At 39.4% G+C, this 17,063-nt stretch overlaps 1 long non-coding RNA gene across 3 annotated transcripts; it reads left to right on the top strand.

Moving 5' to 3' along the window:
* Nucleotides 1–11,184: 11,184 nt before the first annotated feature.
* Nucleotides 11,185–15,076, top strand: LOC133626046 (uncharacterized). Of its 3 annotated transcripts, none has more exons than XR_009819244.1 (4): nucleotides 11,185–11,243; nucleotides 11,315–11,438; nucleotides 11,710–11,909; nucleotides 13,803–14,435. It is a non-coding gene; the product is annotated as an uncharacterized LOC133626046 (long non-coding RNA). The 3 variants fall into 3 exon arrangements; XR_009819245.1 differs by lacking the exon at nucleotides 11,185–11,243 and adding an exon at nucleotides 14,540–15,076 and having other exon boundaries at nucleotides 11,253–11,438; nucleotides 13,803–13,939; XR_009819243.1 differs by lacking the exon at nucleotides 11,185–11,243 and having other exon boundaries at nucleotides 11,253–11,438.
* Nucleotides 15,077–17,063: the final 1,987 nt, after the last annotated feature.

The following is a 17,063-nucleotide window of genomic DNA, read 5'->3' as shown; positions in this document are numbered from 1 at the left end:
CCTTATGGGAGGACTGTGTGCTGCTGATTAATTGCAATTCCAGAAAGTTCTCTTTATAGCTATGCTATTAATTACTTTAATGATGCATTCATTTAGACTGAAAATATGATACCAGTAAAGTTTAATTAAAAAAATCAATAACTCATTAACACATTACTTGTACACCTACATGCATCACCATATTAATCTCCTGTGTTGGAGAAGCAGTTGTGCTTCAGCTCTGCATCCATAGATCTTTTTGTTAGAAGCAATTTGTTGGTAGGATAATCACAAAAGGAGAGTTATTTAGTTACCATTTTCTTTAGAAACTATGGACCAGAGATTAGATTGATTATTTTCTTTGGGCTTGACAAAGCTGCTATGTACTCCAGGTAATATTCACTCTTTCTGTTTATTCAAAGAGAAAATACCATTTGCATGTGTTTGAGCTGGTTGAAATGACATCTTTTCACAGACTGTGCGAAGGAAGAAGCCTCCAAACTTTTCATTGGTGGACACAGTTTTTGAGACATAGCTCAGGAATTTCATCAGTAAAGCAACCCATCTTGATATCATGGACTTGGCATCCCCTCTCCTGCCACTTCGGTACCCGACGTGAGCTGCCTGACTCTGCCTTGGCACTGCTGCTGAGGAACCCTGAGGAACCTATTGCTGCTTTCTCATGCCTCAGATGTATCAGATGGTTTGACTGAAAGTTTAACATCATTTTTATATATGAATGCATATGTGTGTGCCTGTATGCACACACATATATATAGGAGCAGAACCATGTTTTGAATTTCTCAGTGGGACAGATGGGAGAAGGAGCAACAGTGAGCTACTGGAAACCATCCAAATGTTTAAATGAGAAGTGAGCTGAAGAAAGAATGTTTCTGAAAACGCATTTGTTCCTTAGTGGATAAAATGCTCTTATTATTGGTGTGTTCCCATGCATCAGTAGTATAGTCTTTAATTAAATTATTCCTGACTGATAAAAACATTGAGGGACGTTGAAGTGCTGGCATGTGTCCAGAGCTGGGCAACTGAGCTGGGGAGGAGTCTACAAAATAAGTCTGCTGAGCAACTGAGGGACCTGGGGATGTTCAACCTGGAGAAAAGGAGGCTGAGGGTAGACCTCCTCACTCTCTGCAACTCCCTGACAGGAGGCTGTGGCAAGGGGGAGTTTGACTTCTGTTCCTAAGCTACAAGCGAGAGGGCAAGAGGGAAAAGCCTCAAGTTGTGCCAGAGGAAGTTTAGATTGGAGATCATGAAAAGAAAGAAAACATGTTTCTGCTGGTGACTGACCAGCTCTGGTCCTGCTATTGCCAGTGATGCAGGTCACCTCTCCAGATGTCTCCTCCATCCCGTTAGAGCTTCCTTCTAAAGAACCAGAAGGTTATGGATGAGGTTTAACACAAGATATTTGCTCAGGTACAATGGATTTAGGGAGGAAGAGTTCAAGGAGATTTTTTTGTCCAGCTGATTAATTTTTCTTTTAGAAAGTGTTTGGGTGTTTTCCTTTTTTTTTTGATAATTCATCATCCTTTTATATTTAAGGAAAAGGTACATCCATATCTGCAACAATTAAAACTGACCTTGTAATTTCACTAGACCCCATTTTTCTAGTTTATTCTAACTACTTAATTTTCAACTCCAAAGTTCACAAGAGGAGCCCTTATGAGTGCACCCTATTGCCAGACATCAAATCACACCCCAAGTTTCTGAAGCTATAATTGTGCTAACAATGGTAACAACAATTAATTGTTAATAATTACGCTGTAGCCAATGTACAGTGCTTTTCATTTTCATTGTGCTGTACGTACACTAACTAATAAATCTCCACAATATCCCAGTGAGAGTGGTAAGTGCTGTTATTCTCATTTTCTGGATGGCAAAATGAGATAGAGAGAGGTTAATAGCAAGTCTAATTGGACAATAATTACCCACTTACCACACTGAAAATTAAGAAATAATCCTCCCATTGTCATTACATCAGCGGAACAAGGAGAGAGCAGTGTTCATGTCCTCCCTATCCCACCATTTAGCTAAACAGCTTACATGCAAATAAAACCAAAGGGAGTGTAAGAGCAGATAAATAAATAGGGGTTTTCTTGTTTAACATCTATCTTCCATCTCAGAGTCACTTCAGGACAGAAAAACATTATTAAATTTCCTCTGAAATCTATTAAGAAATTATTTGAAACAAAGTCAAGCTCCATTTGTAAATTGTATCTTTCGGTAAAGAAATGGAAGAAATCAGATTTAATTGCTTCTATGCACTTAATTTCTGTGAGGAGAGACAAAAGCATAGCAAAACATTTTCTGACAAGTAGAACAGTGAGAAAGCCAAGAAATCCATAATTCTCCTATGACAGGTATGCTCATTGCTGTATGTCCTTGTAGGGGCTGTTCTTACCCCTGCACATCCCTGCTAACCCCACACTCCCGGTATTTTAACACAGCTTTTGAACCAGATGTGTAGCACTTGTGCTCTCATTTGCAACTCTCCTCTTGTCAGTTGATATATGTAGTGGTACCTGGTTCAAGCATTTTGCTTTTGTTTCTGCCATAGATATGCAGTGATCTGTTATCACTTATTCTCTTCCAAGACTAAGTATCAGCATAATTGTTTAAAATCCTGAATAGGATTTAATGTAGCTTTTGTGACTTCAGGTCCTGTTAGTCCACATTTAAAACCGGACGTATAAATGTGAAAAACTGGGATGTTCTTTACCAGAAAGCACCTGCCTGCTGCAGCCAACTTCAACCGCTATGCTGGGATCATCGAGTTGGGCATGTTGAAAGGATATTACACACTCTGACAGGTAACACCAAGTTCTCACTCTTATCTGAGGCCCCAAATGGTTGACAGTAGCATCTAAAACTGCAATGCAGAACTTGAATCCCATACTAATGACTGATCTGCCCACCTCAGAGAAAAAGCTACCAGGCTGAGGCTTTATGATAGCATCTCCACCAGGGCATATCCTCAGTGCCAATTGCATTGGTGCCATGTGGATAAGGAGATAAATCCTGCAGACATCACCATTCCTCTGTGAGTATTTATTTTCTGTTAAAACTGGGGGGAGATAGGAGGACTTTTGCATTAACCAAATTGATTTTCCTATTCCTTAATCTCAGAATTGGCAGATCTCCTTTACGATACATCAAAATTCTTCAATCAAACATCACTACCAAAAAAGAGACCCACAGCTCACTTAAAGGAAGTAACAAAGTCCTCCAAGGATCCAGGTCCCAATTCCCAACTCAGACTGTGTTAAATAGCTTTTATTTTCTTCCTACTTACATGAGCCACAAGCCAAAGAGCTGCTCCAGTAATATTAGTGTAATGATGACCACACTAACGTTACCAGAACCACCTGGATCCATTGAAGGCAGCTCTGAATACAAGAGCAGTTTTGCTTTCCGTCAGATCTGGTAACACTCATTAAACGTTTTAACCCTGAAGAAACTGTCTATAAGCTTTGGTGAATTGTGGCACTTCAACTCCATGACTCCGCACTGCTGCTCTGCGCCCCTGCTCCCAGTATCTAAGGGCAGAGCCAACTCCAGAGCAAAGGGCTGAAGGTTTGGCTCTGCCTTGCGCAAGAACTTGTCAGGAGGCTAATGGGACTTGGGGGACATTGTTTTGGTCTGGCCTGGACACAGAGGGTGGCCCAAAAGAGCAATACTGTCTGCTTAAAAATGTCCTTCACCAACAAGCAGACAGCTTATTTGACCTTCTTCTATCTCTACATGCCTCTTAGAGAAATGGTGGGGACCTGTAATTTGCTTCTCTCACTTGAAGGGAAGATGCTGTAACAGTTACTACAGCCTTCAAGCAAGTTTACTGCTGCTGTGTTATGTGGATTTCAGCTGAATCAAGACACAAAATAACTGCCAAGAGTTAAAAGACACCAAGCGAGGGCTCAGCAAATACAATTGCCTCATGATGAGCTGTCACTCCTGGGCACTGCTGGAATTATAAATTTCCAAGATTTGATGCTACTGAATTTTCCCAGTAGAATGAATATTTAAGACTTGGATAGTACTGAGCTTTATCAAAAGGGTAATAATATACTATTCCAAGTGATAACAGAGCACAATAATATATGAGTTTATATTTGCATAGTCCCCATTAATTTTACTGGAGTATGTGATTTTTTTTTTCCTCAAAACTGATGGTGACTTGGTGATGAGACTATGAGATTAGGAGTAGCAACTAGTGTTATACAAGTGACAGGGTTGAAATTTACTTAAAATCACAGAACAGTTTAGGTGAGAAGGGACCTTAAAGCTCTTGTAGTTTCAATCCACTGCCCCATCCAGCTTGCCCTTAAATTACCTCTATTACTGCTGTAACAGAACCTCAGAATAATTTACCAGAAAATGTAAAATCTTCATCTCCTTTCCAAAATGGATCTGTTTTTACCTGCAGTTACTAGGGTTTGTATCAAAGCCTTTTACATTGAAAAAAAAATAGTGGAAAGGATACTTCTGCTTTTTCTAAAGTCATTCCTGCAAGAGGCAGATCCTGCTTCATGGGGAAGTACTAGGGTGGGCAACATGAGCATGCAGGATGGCTGTAACAGGGACACAGAGAAAAGGCCAGTTTGTTCGTGGGCATAGAAAAGGAGATGTCTCCATATGCACCTTCATCATTTAACACAGGTGACTGCTGGACCAAGGCAGTTGGTGAGGAACCAAAAGACTTGATCCAGAGCTGGATAATCTCTTCCAAGTCACTGGGAGGTACCTGGAAAATGCCTTGAAAAATTGTAAAATTGTGACTGGATGCTTCTTTGTCTTTACATCTCAGCCTGTAGTTTTTGGACTATGCATAACATTTCGGTGCTGATTTCTCTCATAGACCAGATCCCAGCAGAGCTTTCAGAAGAAAGGGAAGACAGCAGTGGGAAAGCACCTTTGCTGAGGGCAGGGCTGGTGCCTCTGTGCAGATGCTAGAACAGCAGGGCTGTGTTCTTACTGCTGGTTTCAGGGTACTGCTTTAATACCCATATTAAATGTAATAGTAAAAATACCTGTGAGGTGGACCACTGTTTCAAATGACATTACTGTCACCCTACATGTACCTGTTTACACATCATCATTCTCACACGTGCTGGTTTTTTTAGTTTTTATTTTCCCTTTTAATCCTCTCAGAGTGTCTGCCAACTGGTACTTTAATGGAGACTTTATGAAGCCTAAAATTCACAACACTTTCTTGTCATTAGTCCATCGTAAAACATAGTAACTCATGATGTTTTGCAAAAGCCTCTGATTTAATATTCTGGATATTAGGGAAAGAAAGTGGGTTTTTCCACAAAGCCAGTTTCTCAGCAGAGGTCACTGCCAGTGCAACCTAGCAGGTCCCACTTTCAATAACGTTGCCCAATTTAGAAATACCTTTCAGTTTTAGGTGGTGCATATCCATGTGGGCCTAAGTGTGTATTGTTAAAAATTGTGTTTTCCCTAGTGAAATACAACAGCACTTCAGCCAGAATATGTCCTTACATTTACTCTACTAATGTGAATTCTTACACAAACTACAGTCTGCTGCAAATATCTGGAGTCAGGTGGCCGACTGTAGACAACCCAAGGACCATGTTTCTTTAAAGGAAGTTTTTCTTTTCTATGGTTTGTATAGAGTTTGCACTGATGGAGAGATGATATTGTTTAACGATTTTAGTATATATAAAAGTAAGTGCTCAATAAAAATAAATGGATGGAGTTGGAATGGATTAGCTGATGTCCAGAGACTCAAAACAGACAACAGAAAATGTTGATTAGGCTGATTTGAATAGGCATTGACTTTTTGAGGATAGTTAGAACTTTGATTTTAAACTCTGACTTATTTCTTGTCTATCTTGGTATTAATGTTTTGTTTGATGTGCAGACATTTCATTGTGGGTTCCGAGTTAAACTGACTCACGTTTCATTTACTGGATGTTCCCATATGTCTGTGTGTATATCTGCAATGTGTGTGAGTATGCCAGTTCTCACACTGATGTTTAACTGATAAAGAGATGGCTATATATAACAGCATTAATTATGTAGATCGGAACAGTGAAATTGAATATAAATGGAACAAAATGGCTTTATTCTTTCTCTTCACACAAAAAAAGACAAGTTGGACAAAACATAATAGTTCACACAATTGCACCATATTAGAGCATGCCTGCTCCATGGTTAGTTTTTAATTATAGCACTCTGGTAATTCTTTCTTTCTTAATGTTTGCTCTTTCTTCTACCCAGTAAATAAGACCATTATACCAATGATAGTCACTGTGTTAATTTAATATTCTGAATATTAGGTCTCCAATGACTTGATTCAGAACGAAAATCTCTCTTCCAAGTCAGCATTTCAAAAGCTGTTTTGGTATATGCTGAAACTCAAATTTTAGTGTTATGAATGAAAGAAAATAATAAGATATATTGGAGAAAATATTGTATTTCATTTTGGGTTAGCATTTGAATTTAAGTCTTCTTTCAGTTTCCAGTTTTTAAACAATAACATCTATTTGGAAGATGACACAAAAATCAATTTATAGTGATAAGCACTGATTTGGTTTGAATTTTGATTTTAGTAGGTGAGTGTAGGGACTTCTGCACATAACAATGTGAGCCAGGTGCAGCCTCCGCAGAAGGGAAAGCACTCTAGTAAGTCTAGTAAGTCATTTGGAGCTGATGTGATAGCAAAACGGTCTTAATGATTTTCTTCAGTGACTCCACTTAATCCATAATGCAATAGATTGGAAGAAGCTGATCTTGGGCACATCTGGCTATTTAGTGGACTGGAGCTAATTGGCAGTGGCTGTGTCTTCTGCTGGGGATCACCTCTACAGCATTGCTGGACACAGGGGCCAGGGGAGCGCGAGCAGCTGCTCCCAATGTTACTCTTCCAGCCTGGGGTAGAGGGGACATCCACTGAGAGTGTGATGTGATGTCCCAGGTGGTAAGCACAGGTGGTAAGAGTGTTGAGGCACTGTTCTACTTTAAAAAAATGAACTTTAAAAAGCTCCAGCTGATCAAAAAATGTCAAAAGTGCATCAAAAACATAGAATCACAGAATGGTTTGTGTTGGAAGCAATCTTAAAGATCCATCTCATTCCAACCCTCCTGCCATGGACAGGGGCACTTTCCAGTAGACTAGGTTGCTCACAGCCCATCCAACCTGCCCTTGAATGCTTCCAAGGATGAGGCAGCCACAAGCCCTCTGGGCAACCTGTGCCAGGGCCTCATCACCCTCACAGAGAAGAACTTCCTAATATCTCATGTGAATCTAATAATAGTTAATAGTAGTGATTCAGGCACTCTAAGTCTTGTAGAGTTTTAAAAAAACTGATTTCTAAATGAATTTGAAAATGCTGGCCAAGTCTTACAAACTCTTTTTAAATGCAAAATGTTTTCTAAAATATTTACCTGGAGATATTGCTCCATTAGACTCCCAGACTGGACAATAATAGCTGCATACAGGTAGGAATAAATGTCTGCCTGTGAACTTACTTAGATTTCTGGCATACCACCAGAAACATACCACCAGGATAATGTTGCCTAAATAGTCCTATTTCTCTATGAGTTTTGTGGCTAATACCATATAATTCATTATGGAATTAAATTTATGCAATTCAAAAGAAAAATAATGCTATTTTCTAATTTTTTAAAAAAATCTGTTATGTCCAGTATAAAATCAGCTTAACTAGTTGTGAATCCTCCATCACTAATGTAACTTTTGATTAAATTCCATAAAGGCAATCAATAAATCTGCAAAAATCTATTCTTTGCAATTAGATATTGTGAAACTGTTCTATTAGTACAGAAATTATGAGCTTGGAAAGGAGATCAGTGTTTTGATACATTATGTTTTTATGAGAATCCTCCTCCTAATAAAAATGATGGCAAACAAAAATAGATTTTCTGTCACAGGTGGAATTGTTCTTTTCCTTAATGTACTCCAAAGATTTCTGTAAAGCATCATCTGCTCTTTAAATACATGTTATAGAACGTCAATGAAAGTTGTTACCTTTTGTCAATGAGCAAAAATATTAAAACTAATGATCTGAGCTGTTTCTTATTTAGCTATTGATTCTGCCTCTCCCTCTTGATTTGTTTTCCTGAAAAAACACAAAGTTAGGGGTTTGATTTTAGAAGCCCAGGTTGGAAGGGACCTCAAAAGATAATCTGGTCTAACCTTCATGGGAAATGGACCCCTAATGAGATTGTCCAGCACTCTGCCCAGTCACATCTTGAGATCCTCTGGCTGCAGGCTCCACCACATCCCTGGAAAGGTTGTATTAATACTGATTGTATTAATGGTAAAAAATATTCTTTCTTACATTCAGATGAAACTTCTCCCAGTGCAGCTTATACATATTGCTATTTGTCTTCTCCATGAGGCCAAATCATTTTCTTGACTTAAAACAGAGTAGCAGTGGATTAAATGCTTAAAAGCTGTTTCAGCTATCTTTTCTTGATCTGAGTCATTATTCTGGCTATTTTTCTGAGCCAAAAGCTAACAACAGAGTTTATTCTGGTCAATTGTAAACAAAGCAGTGTGCTTCTGTTTATCAAATTACTTTGCTTTTATCTGGAGGTCAGGGTGAAAAACAAACTGAGCACCTGAGATAAGGGGGAACTAACGCCAGCACTCAGTGCTTCCCAGTACCATACCTAAAACTGTAAGCCACCCTGATGTTCCTCTGTGGAGCTTCTTTCCTCTTCATATGTGTGCACTTTTTGTTCAAAATGGATTTCTGATGGGTATGCTTAGTCCTATAAAAGGTTATCTAGCTGTAGGTTTATGTCTGTTTCACCTGCTGTGCTGAGGCTGTGTTACCAGGGGACACAGTTGCCACACCCAGGACTGGCTTGATGTGCTCTGGTGGCCTCACGTTGAGGTGTGTCTGTTCTCTTGTGTTGGTGTTAGGACACATCAGGCACACTCAAGATGGTGGCTGAGAGTGTTGCACAAGCCTGAAGGTACCTGATGTGAGAATGGGATGGAGTGTGGGCAGTGGGGAGCATCACCGTGCTGTGCCAGCCCATGGCCATAGTGGGCACTGGCTCCCACTGTACTTCCACTGCAATTAGAAGGGTTTTATTTGATGATTGTTCCCATTCAGATGGGTGAATTAAATTATTCTTAAATTGGCTTACATGAATCAATCTGTTCAATATGGTGCTGGAAAGGTGGGGAATACTTATTTTATTTACATTGATGTTGCTTTTAGTGGGGAAATGGTGGCTCTGGTGTATGGATTTTAATTGATACTTAAAATAGCATCAAAGATATAACTAAGATTGGATCGAAAAATTCATTTCTGTATGAGTCTGAACTGCTTGTTTCAGTAATTTGGATGGTTAACAATTGAACTGGAGACTGAAGATACTAGATTAAATAAACAACAGAGTATTTTTAAGTTATATTTATTGCTGTTGGGAGTAAATTAAGTGATTGGCAGAGGAGTGAAAGGAAGAGAAGCAATGTTGTACTCTCAGTTCAGCCTTCTGAAGCCTGGCCTGTGTATTTCAACATTAAATACCTTAATCTGACACACTGAAATAATTATTGCTGCTCAGGGAACCTCTGTTCCTATGGTAATAAGTTGTTACCTGTTGCCCTCAATTACTCTTAAGTTACTGAGTACAGTCCAACAGTCTGGAAACGTATTCAGCTGTGAAGAAGAATGAGTGAGTGGAGCCCCAAAGTCCATGAGGGGCAAAAAGAAGCTTAAAAGGTTTAAATGGGCTGAGTGTCACCATGGGCAGCGTGTCTCCAGTCACCAGCTGCTGCTGCCCCAGGTCACAAAGGATATTCTCGCTGCAGAAATGAAGATGACAATCCTCTATGATATTCATAGAGATAGCTTTGCAAAGGAAAGCCCTCTGTGCCTTGGGAAATGTGTGTGAGCCTTCTGAAGACAGAGCTCGGAAAAACAGACTTGTAAACATCTGACAAAAACATGCCTTTCTAATAAATATTGAAATACACCCTTCCCAGAATTTGGGAGTTATTAGTTCTGGCACTGGTTCAAGCCTGTCTCTCACCGAATGATTGATTTCTTTATTTCTGTTCTCTCCTTACAGCCCCTGGGAATGTGATTGAGTTAAATCTGGAGAACTTTAAAAGCACAGTGAATTTATCCGGGAAGAGAATGAGTACTTGGGTAGAGCAGGATTTGGCTGGAGGCAGAGCAGGGCAGGGCCTCAAGCTGTGCATTTGCCCCAGTTCTGCAGAACAAAGTAATCTCGAAAGTTGAATTTCATCTGCTCATTTGGAAGAGGCTGGGATGGGGAAATTGGGTTATGAGAGATGGGATTATGGACCCACAGAGGATTTGTGCAGGGCTATCTCTGTGCTATAAACTGTCAGTGCTTGGTGGCTGGTCATCATTTGAGTCTCTGTTGGCATCAGTTGGTTCCTGCCACTGAGCTTCAGAAATCCATTTTCTGTTTTTATGAAATATGGTATAGAGTGGTGATGGTGATGTAGAGTGAGTCTTCTGTGTCTGACAGAGTATTTTCCTATCCTTCAACTGGATTATACAGAATCACAGGATTGTTTAGGTTGGAAAACACATTTAAGATTATCGAGTCCAACCATTAACCCACCACTGCCACTGCCGCCATAAACCATGTCCCTAAATATATACATATACTGTACATAACCCTGTGTATTTCTTGCTCATTCTTTCTTTAGTCCACTGTGCTCAGGCAAAGCAGCAGAAAGCTACTGAATGCCAGGGCTGAAAAGATAAAGATCTGGATAAACAAAGACCAAGATGTGCAGCTGACACAGTTACTTGTCAGTCGGCATTTAGTAGACACTTTCTGTATTTCTGTTAGAGAATTTAAAGTGTAAATCACTCTTGTAATAAGCAGACTATCACAATAGAGGACAAGTGACAATAGACAGTATTCCTTTCCTTGTGCCAGGAATCTAAATGAAAAAGACAAGTGCCACAGCAGCAGCTGTGCAAGGAGGATGAGTTGCAGTTGGCAAAGCACAAAATTCCTCAGAAGCAGAAAAGAATCACAAGCAGCCAAAAATACCACCAGGGAAAGCTGGAAAAGCACTGTTTTCTTTCAGATCAAGACAATGTTACCAGCATTTCTCAGATAACTCACATGGTGGATTTTCGTTCATCCTTGTTCCTCTCAGAAAAGGACAAGCTGCCACCCAGCACTATCTGCTCTGGGGCAGGGAACATTATCTTGCTTTGCAGCCTGCACGGTGTTTTCCTGCAGCAGATAAATTAAAGAGGGTTAGTGACTCTCTGTTATTTACACATGTAATGTTTTTGTTTCCTAGACTTAAACATCTTGGTAATTGCAGAATTGCAGACGATAGCTGCTGCAGAATGATAGTGTCCAGAGTCCTAACTGGTGCCTAGGAAGTGAGAGAAGTAACTACATGGTCAGTAACAGCACAAAACCATTTCCTCATGGACAACACACAAGTAAGTTCTTAAGCTTAAAGCATTTGTAAAAATGGCATTAAAAGTCAAAATAATGGTTCTCTCATAAAAGAGTTACTAGCAATCCTTTGTTTGCTTGTTTTACTGAAAGATATATTTATTTATAAACAGAAAATTGTTTTATACCCAATAGGAAATATGAAACATAATGTTTTTTGACTAGTTTTCATTATCATTTGAGACATGTCTTTCACTCAAGCAAAACTGTTGTGAAGCACAAGGTGTGATTTTTGATTAACCATTTTCTTCCTAGGACAGGCGGTACCTAGATCACAGCAACCTGCTGGTACCCATCCCCAGGAGCTCTCTGTCCTCCTGGACTTTCTCCAGAAGCATGGAAATAAGTTCAGCCAGACATTACTGAGGAGCAGCTCAGAAATATCCTGTGGACAGAAGGGATAAGGGCAAGGTTACCATTTGGGGGCTTTGGACACTTTCCCATCTGTTGTCAAGGTAAACCATCTCCTAACCTTGCAGTAACTCTTACATCTCTAGCAGAAATAGCGGGTAAAGTGGAGTGTTGGCAGGAAACTGTGTGGTGCATAGAAGAAAAACAACTTTTAATTTTATAGTAATTTTTCATTAATCACTTCAGCTAACCTCTTTAATTTGATATTTACCTGGTGACTGGCTTAGTCTATTTTTTTTAATTGAAAGGTTGAGCAATGGGTAAGGTCTTTTACAAATACGATTAAGGAAATGCACAAAATCCAGATGATGACCTAATGCTGCACTGCTCAGCTGACAGAGCAGGAGTGAGAATAAATGTTAAATGCAATGTAATACACAACAAACTTTCGGCATAAAGCATCCCAGTACATTGAGAATTGTTGCTTGATTCTGGCCAGAAAAAGGCCCTGTTCATATTGCTTGGAAAAATAATGACATTGCTCATGTTTATTTACATAGAAACAGGCTGATTTTCCACCATTCTCTTACATAGTTCTTTGAAGAGTTCCTGCTATTTCAATATCAACAATAATGTACCTGTTGGGGGGATGAGTTCCTGCAGGATCTCATAACCAAAGAAGAGCCCAGCCTGAGCAATGCAAGACAAAAATATTTCTCCTTCCCAGACACACCTATATTAACGAGAAAAAAGCCCAAACCCAAAACTGTTCAAAACATAGACATTTGAATCAAGATGCTTCTTATTTTTCTTCTCTTGCAAATGAGGTTGTAGAAGAACAGACTGGAGGCTGGCATGGTGCCCTCGAGTGCTAAGCACTGCACCTCCCACGCCTCCCTCCATCTGCCAGCCAACCCACACGCTCGCCCAGCAGCCCATTTGCCGAGCTGGGAAGAGTGAAGGCAGCTTTGAAACCTTTAGTGTGAGTTTCACAGCTGTGTGCAGGTTCCTTTCTGCAGTACTGTGAGGAGGGACAGGGGGCACATCAGCACCACCACCTCTCTTAGAAGGGGAGGGTATGATCCACATTCTGCCTTCAGGATTAAACAATTGAACAAGAGAGTTGAAGAGCTACTTGAAAACCCTTCCCGAAGTCACACACAGAATCCTGAGCAAGGCAGAAAACCTTCACATACTGCCCTGAAGAACATCCAAGTAAGGATATGCAAATCAGAATTTAGCCCTCCCACATTCTGTGATAATTTAAGAAACTTAAAAAAAAAATTGCTGTCAATCCTGGATGAAAGGAAAGAAAATAGATAAAAGTTTCTCCTCAGCAATATAGTCCCCTAGGAAAAAGAGAAGTTTTTCCTGTGAAAGTGAAACTGTGCTTTCATACTTTGGTGTAAAAACAAGTAAAACATCTGGAATTACATTGGAACTTATCATAAAGAGCTCAGTTAATTCTTCCAAAAAATCTATAAACCAAACATTTTAAAAGAATAAACCCACTTACTGACTAAAAAGAATAGACCAGAGCAGTTGGAAGGTTTTTTAAAAAGTGTATTATATATTAGGGAAGAAAGATGATACAGAGTTATTGCACTATAGATAGAGACATATTTTATCTGTAAGAATATATCATCGATCTGATAAAAAACTTGTAAGGGTAGAGTATGAAAATCCCAAAGCATCTACAAATATGCATGCTGTACCTCAATGTTTGCAGAATAGCAATAAAGAGGTAGTTATGGACATACATAAATTTAAACAGCTTTTGTAAAGACAGATTAGTATTGATATAGGAAAGAGAAAGACCATCATGATAAACATAAAATGAATGGAAGAGAATAGCCCCAGAATCACAAAAGCACCGGAGCAGGACAGAAAAGGGTGTGCATTTGCCTTTTATAGCAGAAAATCTTGCATACAGAGGTTAGGGCCATAATAAACCAATAATAAATAAAAGCTTTGTCTTTCTGGGAACTCTTTTGCAGTGTCTCCACCACACCAGTCCTATGGTACAAGGACACTCATGACTACCTCTGCCTGTGACAGTAGTGCTTATCTTTCAAGACGTGGTCCATGGGAAGCGGAGTGCTATGAGACTGTTTACTCACTGAATTTACTGTTTGTGAGTTTCTCTGGCAATTATTTGAGGGAGAAAGAAGTGTTCCAGGAAGAGAAGAACTGGAGAATAAAACCACCCACAACAGCCTCCAAATATGTAGAGGAGTATTTTAGTTTAACAGATGCACATAGCATTGATCAAAATGCCACCTGTACACTCTGGCTGGTACCCTGAGTTAAACAGTTTCTCTGAGTTTATAGGACGTAAAAAATATGTATTTAGTGAAACAGTCACTAAATAGTTTTTGGATTCAGGAAGCTTAAGAAGTGGAGTACAGAATATATGTGCCCAATGCCTGTTCATAGCTGATTATTTGAGAGCAAAAGAGGAAATGGGATCCATTTTGTCATAGTAACTATCTTTAATTTTTATGATTTGGTAAGTGGAGTCCCAAAGTGTCCAAAATATGGAGTCTTTCAGGCACGTGTAGGTTCTTGTAGCATATTTTGTAGTGTCAGTCATGCTCAATAAAGATGAATCATTCATTGGTGGAAAACAAGGTCCTGATCTGTATATTGAGACTAAGAGAGTATATGTTTGGGATTTCAGGATCCCTCCAAATTTTGAGAAAATTTTATTTAAAAGTGCGTCTTTCATTTTCAGAGCTCATGAAAGCCTGATGCTGGGATCCTCAGGGCAGTCTGAGGCAGGGAGAAGCAGATGATGATGTACTATCTTCTCTATCCAGAGCTCTGGCCGTCTCAGCTCAGCACCCACATTTGCTTGGGATCATGGTGGACTACACATTCATGAAACATTTTGGTTCAATTTGAATCTATTTTCTCTAATTGTTAAAAATTTCTAACCAGAATGGCATCTGTTGACAGATGATAATAGCTGCCCAGAACTGAAACAAATACTTACTGAAATCTTTAGTTAAAATGTCAGTGACTGCCAGTTTTAAATACACACTTTTATTCATGAAAATTGTTGTTATATGAGTTACAATCAAGTCTTAATATGCTCAACTTAGAACAAAAAATAGTGAAAAACACATTTCAAGCTATTGCTTGGACTGCAGCCTAATACATCTTAACTATAATAATTACTTTCTCTGAATAGATTTGGTAACACAAGAAACACTCTACTAAATTTTATGAAGGAAAAAATAGAAATAAAGGACAGACTTTTTTCGTACTACTTTTATTTCAGTGTACATCAAATCCTGTTTTTATAACTTATTAATGATGAATTGATCTCAGGAGATATTAACTCTGTATTTACAGAGTGTTTAGACATGCTGGGGGCTGTTTTAAATGTACCAGCTGCTCAATGCTGATTTAAGTACACAGATGTTCTTATTAGCATAACATTCAAATTCAATGCCCTTCTTATCTGCATCCTCCAAATGCACAAAACCAGCACAGGAGATCCATACATGAAAAGCATCTTAGAATCATAGAATCATAGACTGGTAGGGGTTGGAAGGAATCTTTAGATATCATTTAGTCCACCCCCCCTGCCAAAGCAGATCCACCTAGATCAGGTCACAGAGGGACACGTCCAGGCAAATTTTGAAGACCTCCAGAGGAGGAGACTCCACAACTCCCCTGGGCAGCCTGTGCTAGGGCTCCCTCACCCTCATAGTAAAATAGTTTTTTCCTCTTACCCTGGGACCTGCCCACAGGCTTAACTTGCAGCAAAGTGCAGGTCCACCACCCCATTGTACCTGTCTGTGTCCTCTCTCACGACACCAAGTGTGTTCGCAGCATGGAAAAGGTCATGGTGTGATGGAGAGATGGGACTTCTTGCAGATGATAAGGAGAAGCCACATGGGCTCAAGACCAATGCCCTTGGGTTATATGTAAATTACTAATGACGGAGAAGACCCTCTGCTTGTTTTTGTTTCTGTGCACTTTGTTGGGTTGTATGTTGTTACTGCTGCACTTTCCTTGGTGGTGATTTTTTCCAGCTCTGCTCTTGCACTTGCTTTGTATTTTCAAGGCATGAGTTGTAATTGGAAGTGACGTCTTTATGGTCCTTGAACCAAAGGAACTGCAGATAATGACAGCAAATTGATGTCTGGCTCCATGAATTGCATGTTGCAGAAATGTGCCTGAATCACAGCTCAGGACTTGGTGTACAATAGAACTGAAAAGATCAAATGCAAACCCAGAGTGACTCTTTTCTGGCATGTTTTAATGTTGCAGGGAGGTCTATCCATTTCTTGGTGACAAAGCAGTAGAAGCCTCAGTATAGCTTTTCTGAATAATCTTGGAATTCTCCCGGGCTTTCACAGTAATCTTCAAAGTTTTAAAAGTTCATTTAAGTTTTCTTTCATTGTTGCATATTTTTAAATATACTTTCTATTGCTAATTGCAATGAAAATTACCACAATTATGACCTACTTATGCAGCAAAAGTTATCACTGGGGATATAAAGCACTTTTACAAAGGGGCTGTTCTCTCCAGGTAGCAGAGGTGTGAGAAGAACCCCTAACTCCTCATTTTCAGTTTTTTCAAATCCTACGTTGTTTCTCAGTCTACCCATGAGCAGGAATTATATGAAATTTCACCAGAAAACCTCCATTCATTTCATCTCAGCCTCCTAAACCTACCACACTTCCATGGTATGAATAAACAACCAGACTTCTGAATATTTTAGGCCAATATCTCATTTTATTTATTTATATTTCTATATTTATTAATTTATGCTTTGTGACTGTTAAACAGCTTTGGTCCCCAACCATTTTCTCATTGTGGTGGTTTATGGATATGATCTTCCACATATATATTTTTGATCTTGCTTTTCCTTGCTGTAACTTTGAGCAATACCTCACGGCATTTGATGTCTACATTTTAGTACCTTGTGGTTTTAGATTCTACACTTTCAATAACTATAAGCTTCACTCAAGAGATCAGGACCATACGAGGAACACAGAAAGGGGGACTGTTTGGTGGGTCCTTGCTCCCCAATGAGAAGCATCCTACTACCTGATAGAAATATAAAGTAGTGACAACAACAGAACTGGAAATAACTTCAAAGTCAAACTGATACCTTGTGAAAGACGAGGAAAATGTTACAAAGCAAATATCAAAGGCTCAAGAAGGATTTTCCTAGGCACTTTGTTACAGAAGTCTCTACCACCCCCTGCAGAGGCAATCAGGACTAATGGGAACATTAGTAC

The sequence above is a fragment of the Colius striatus genome, chromosome 9 (assembly GCF_028858725.1).
Source record: "Colius striatus isolate bColStr4 chromosome 9, bColStr4.1.hap1, whole genome shotgun sequence".
In the NCBI taxonomy this organism is placed as follows: domain Eukaryota; kingdom Metazoa; phylum Chordata; class Aves; order Coliiformes; family Coliidae; genus Colius; species Colius striatus.
This window is presented reverse-complemented; position numbering and strand designations above follow the sequence as displayed.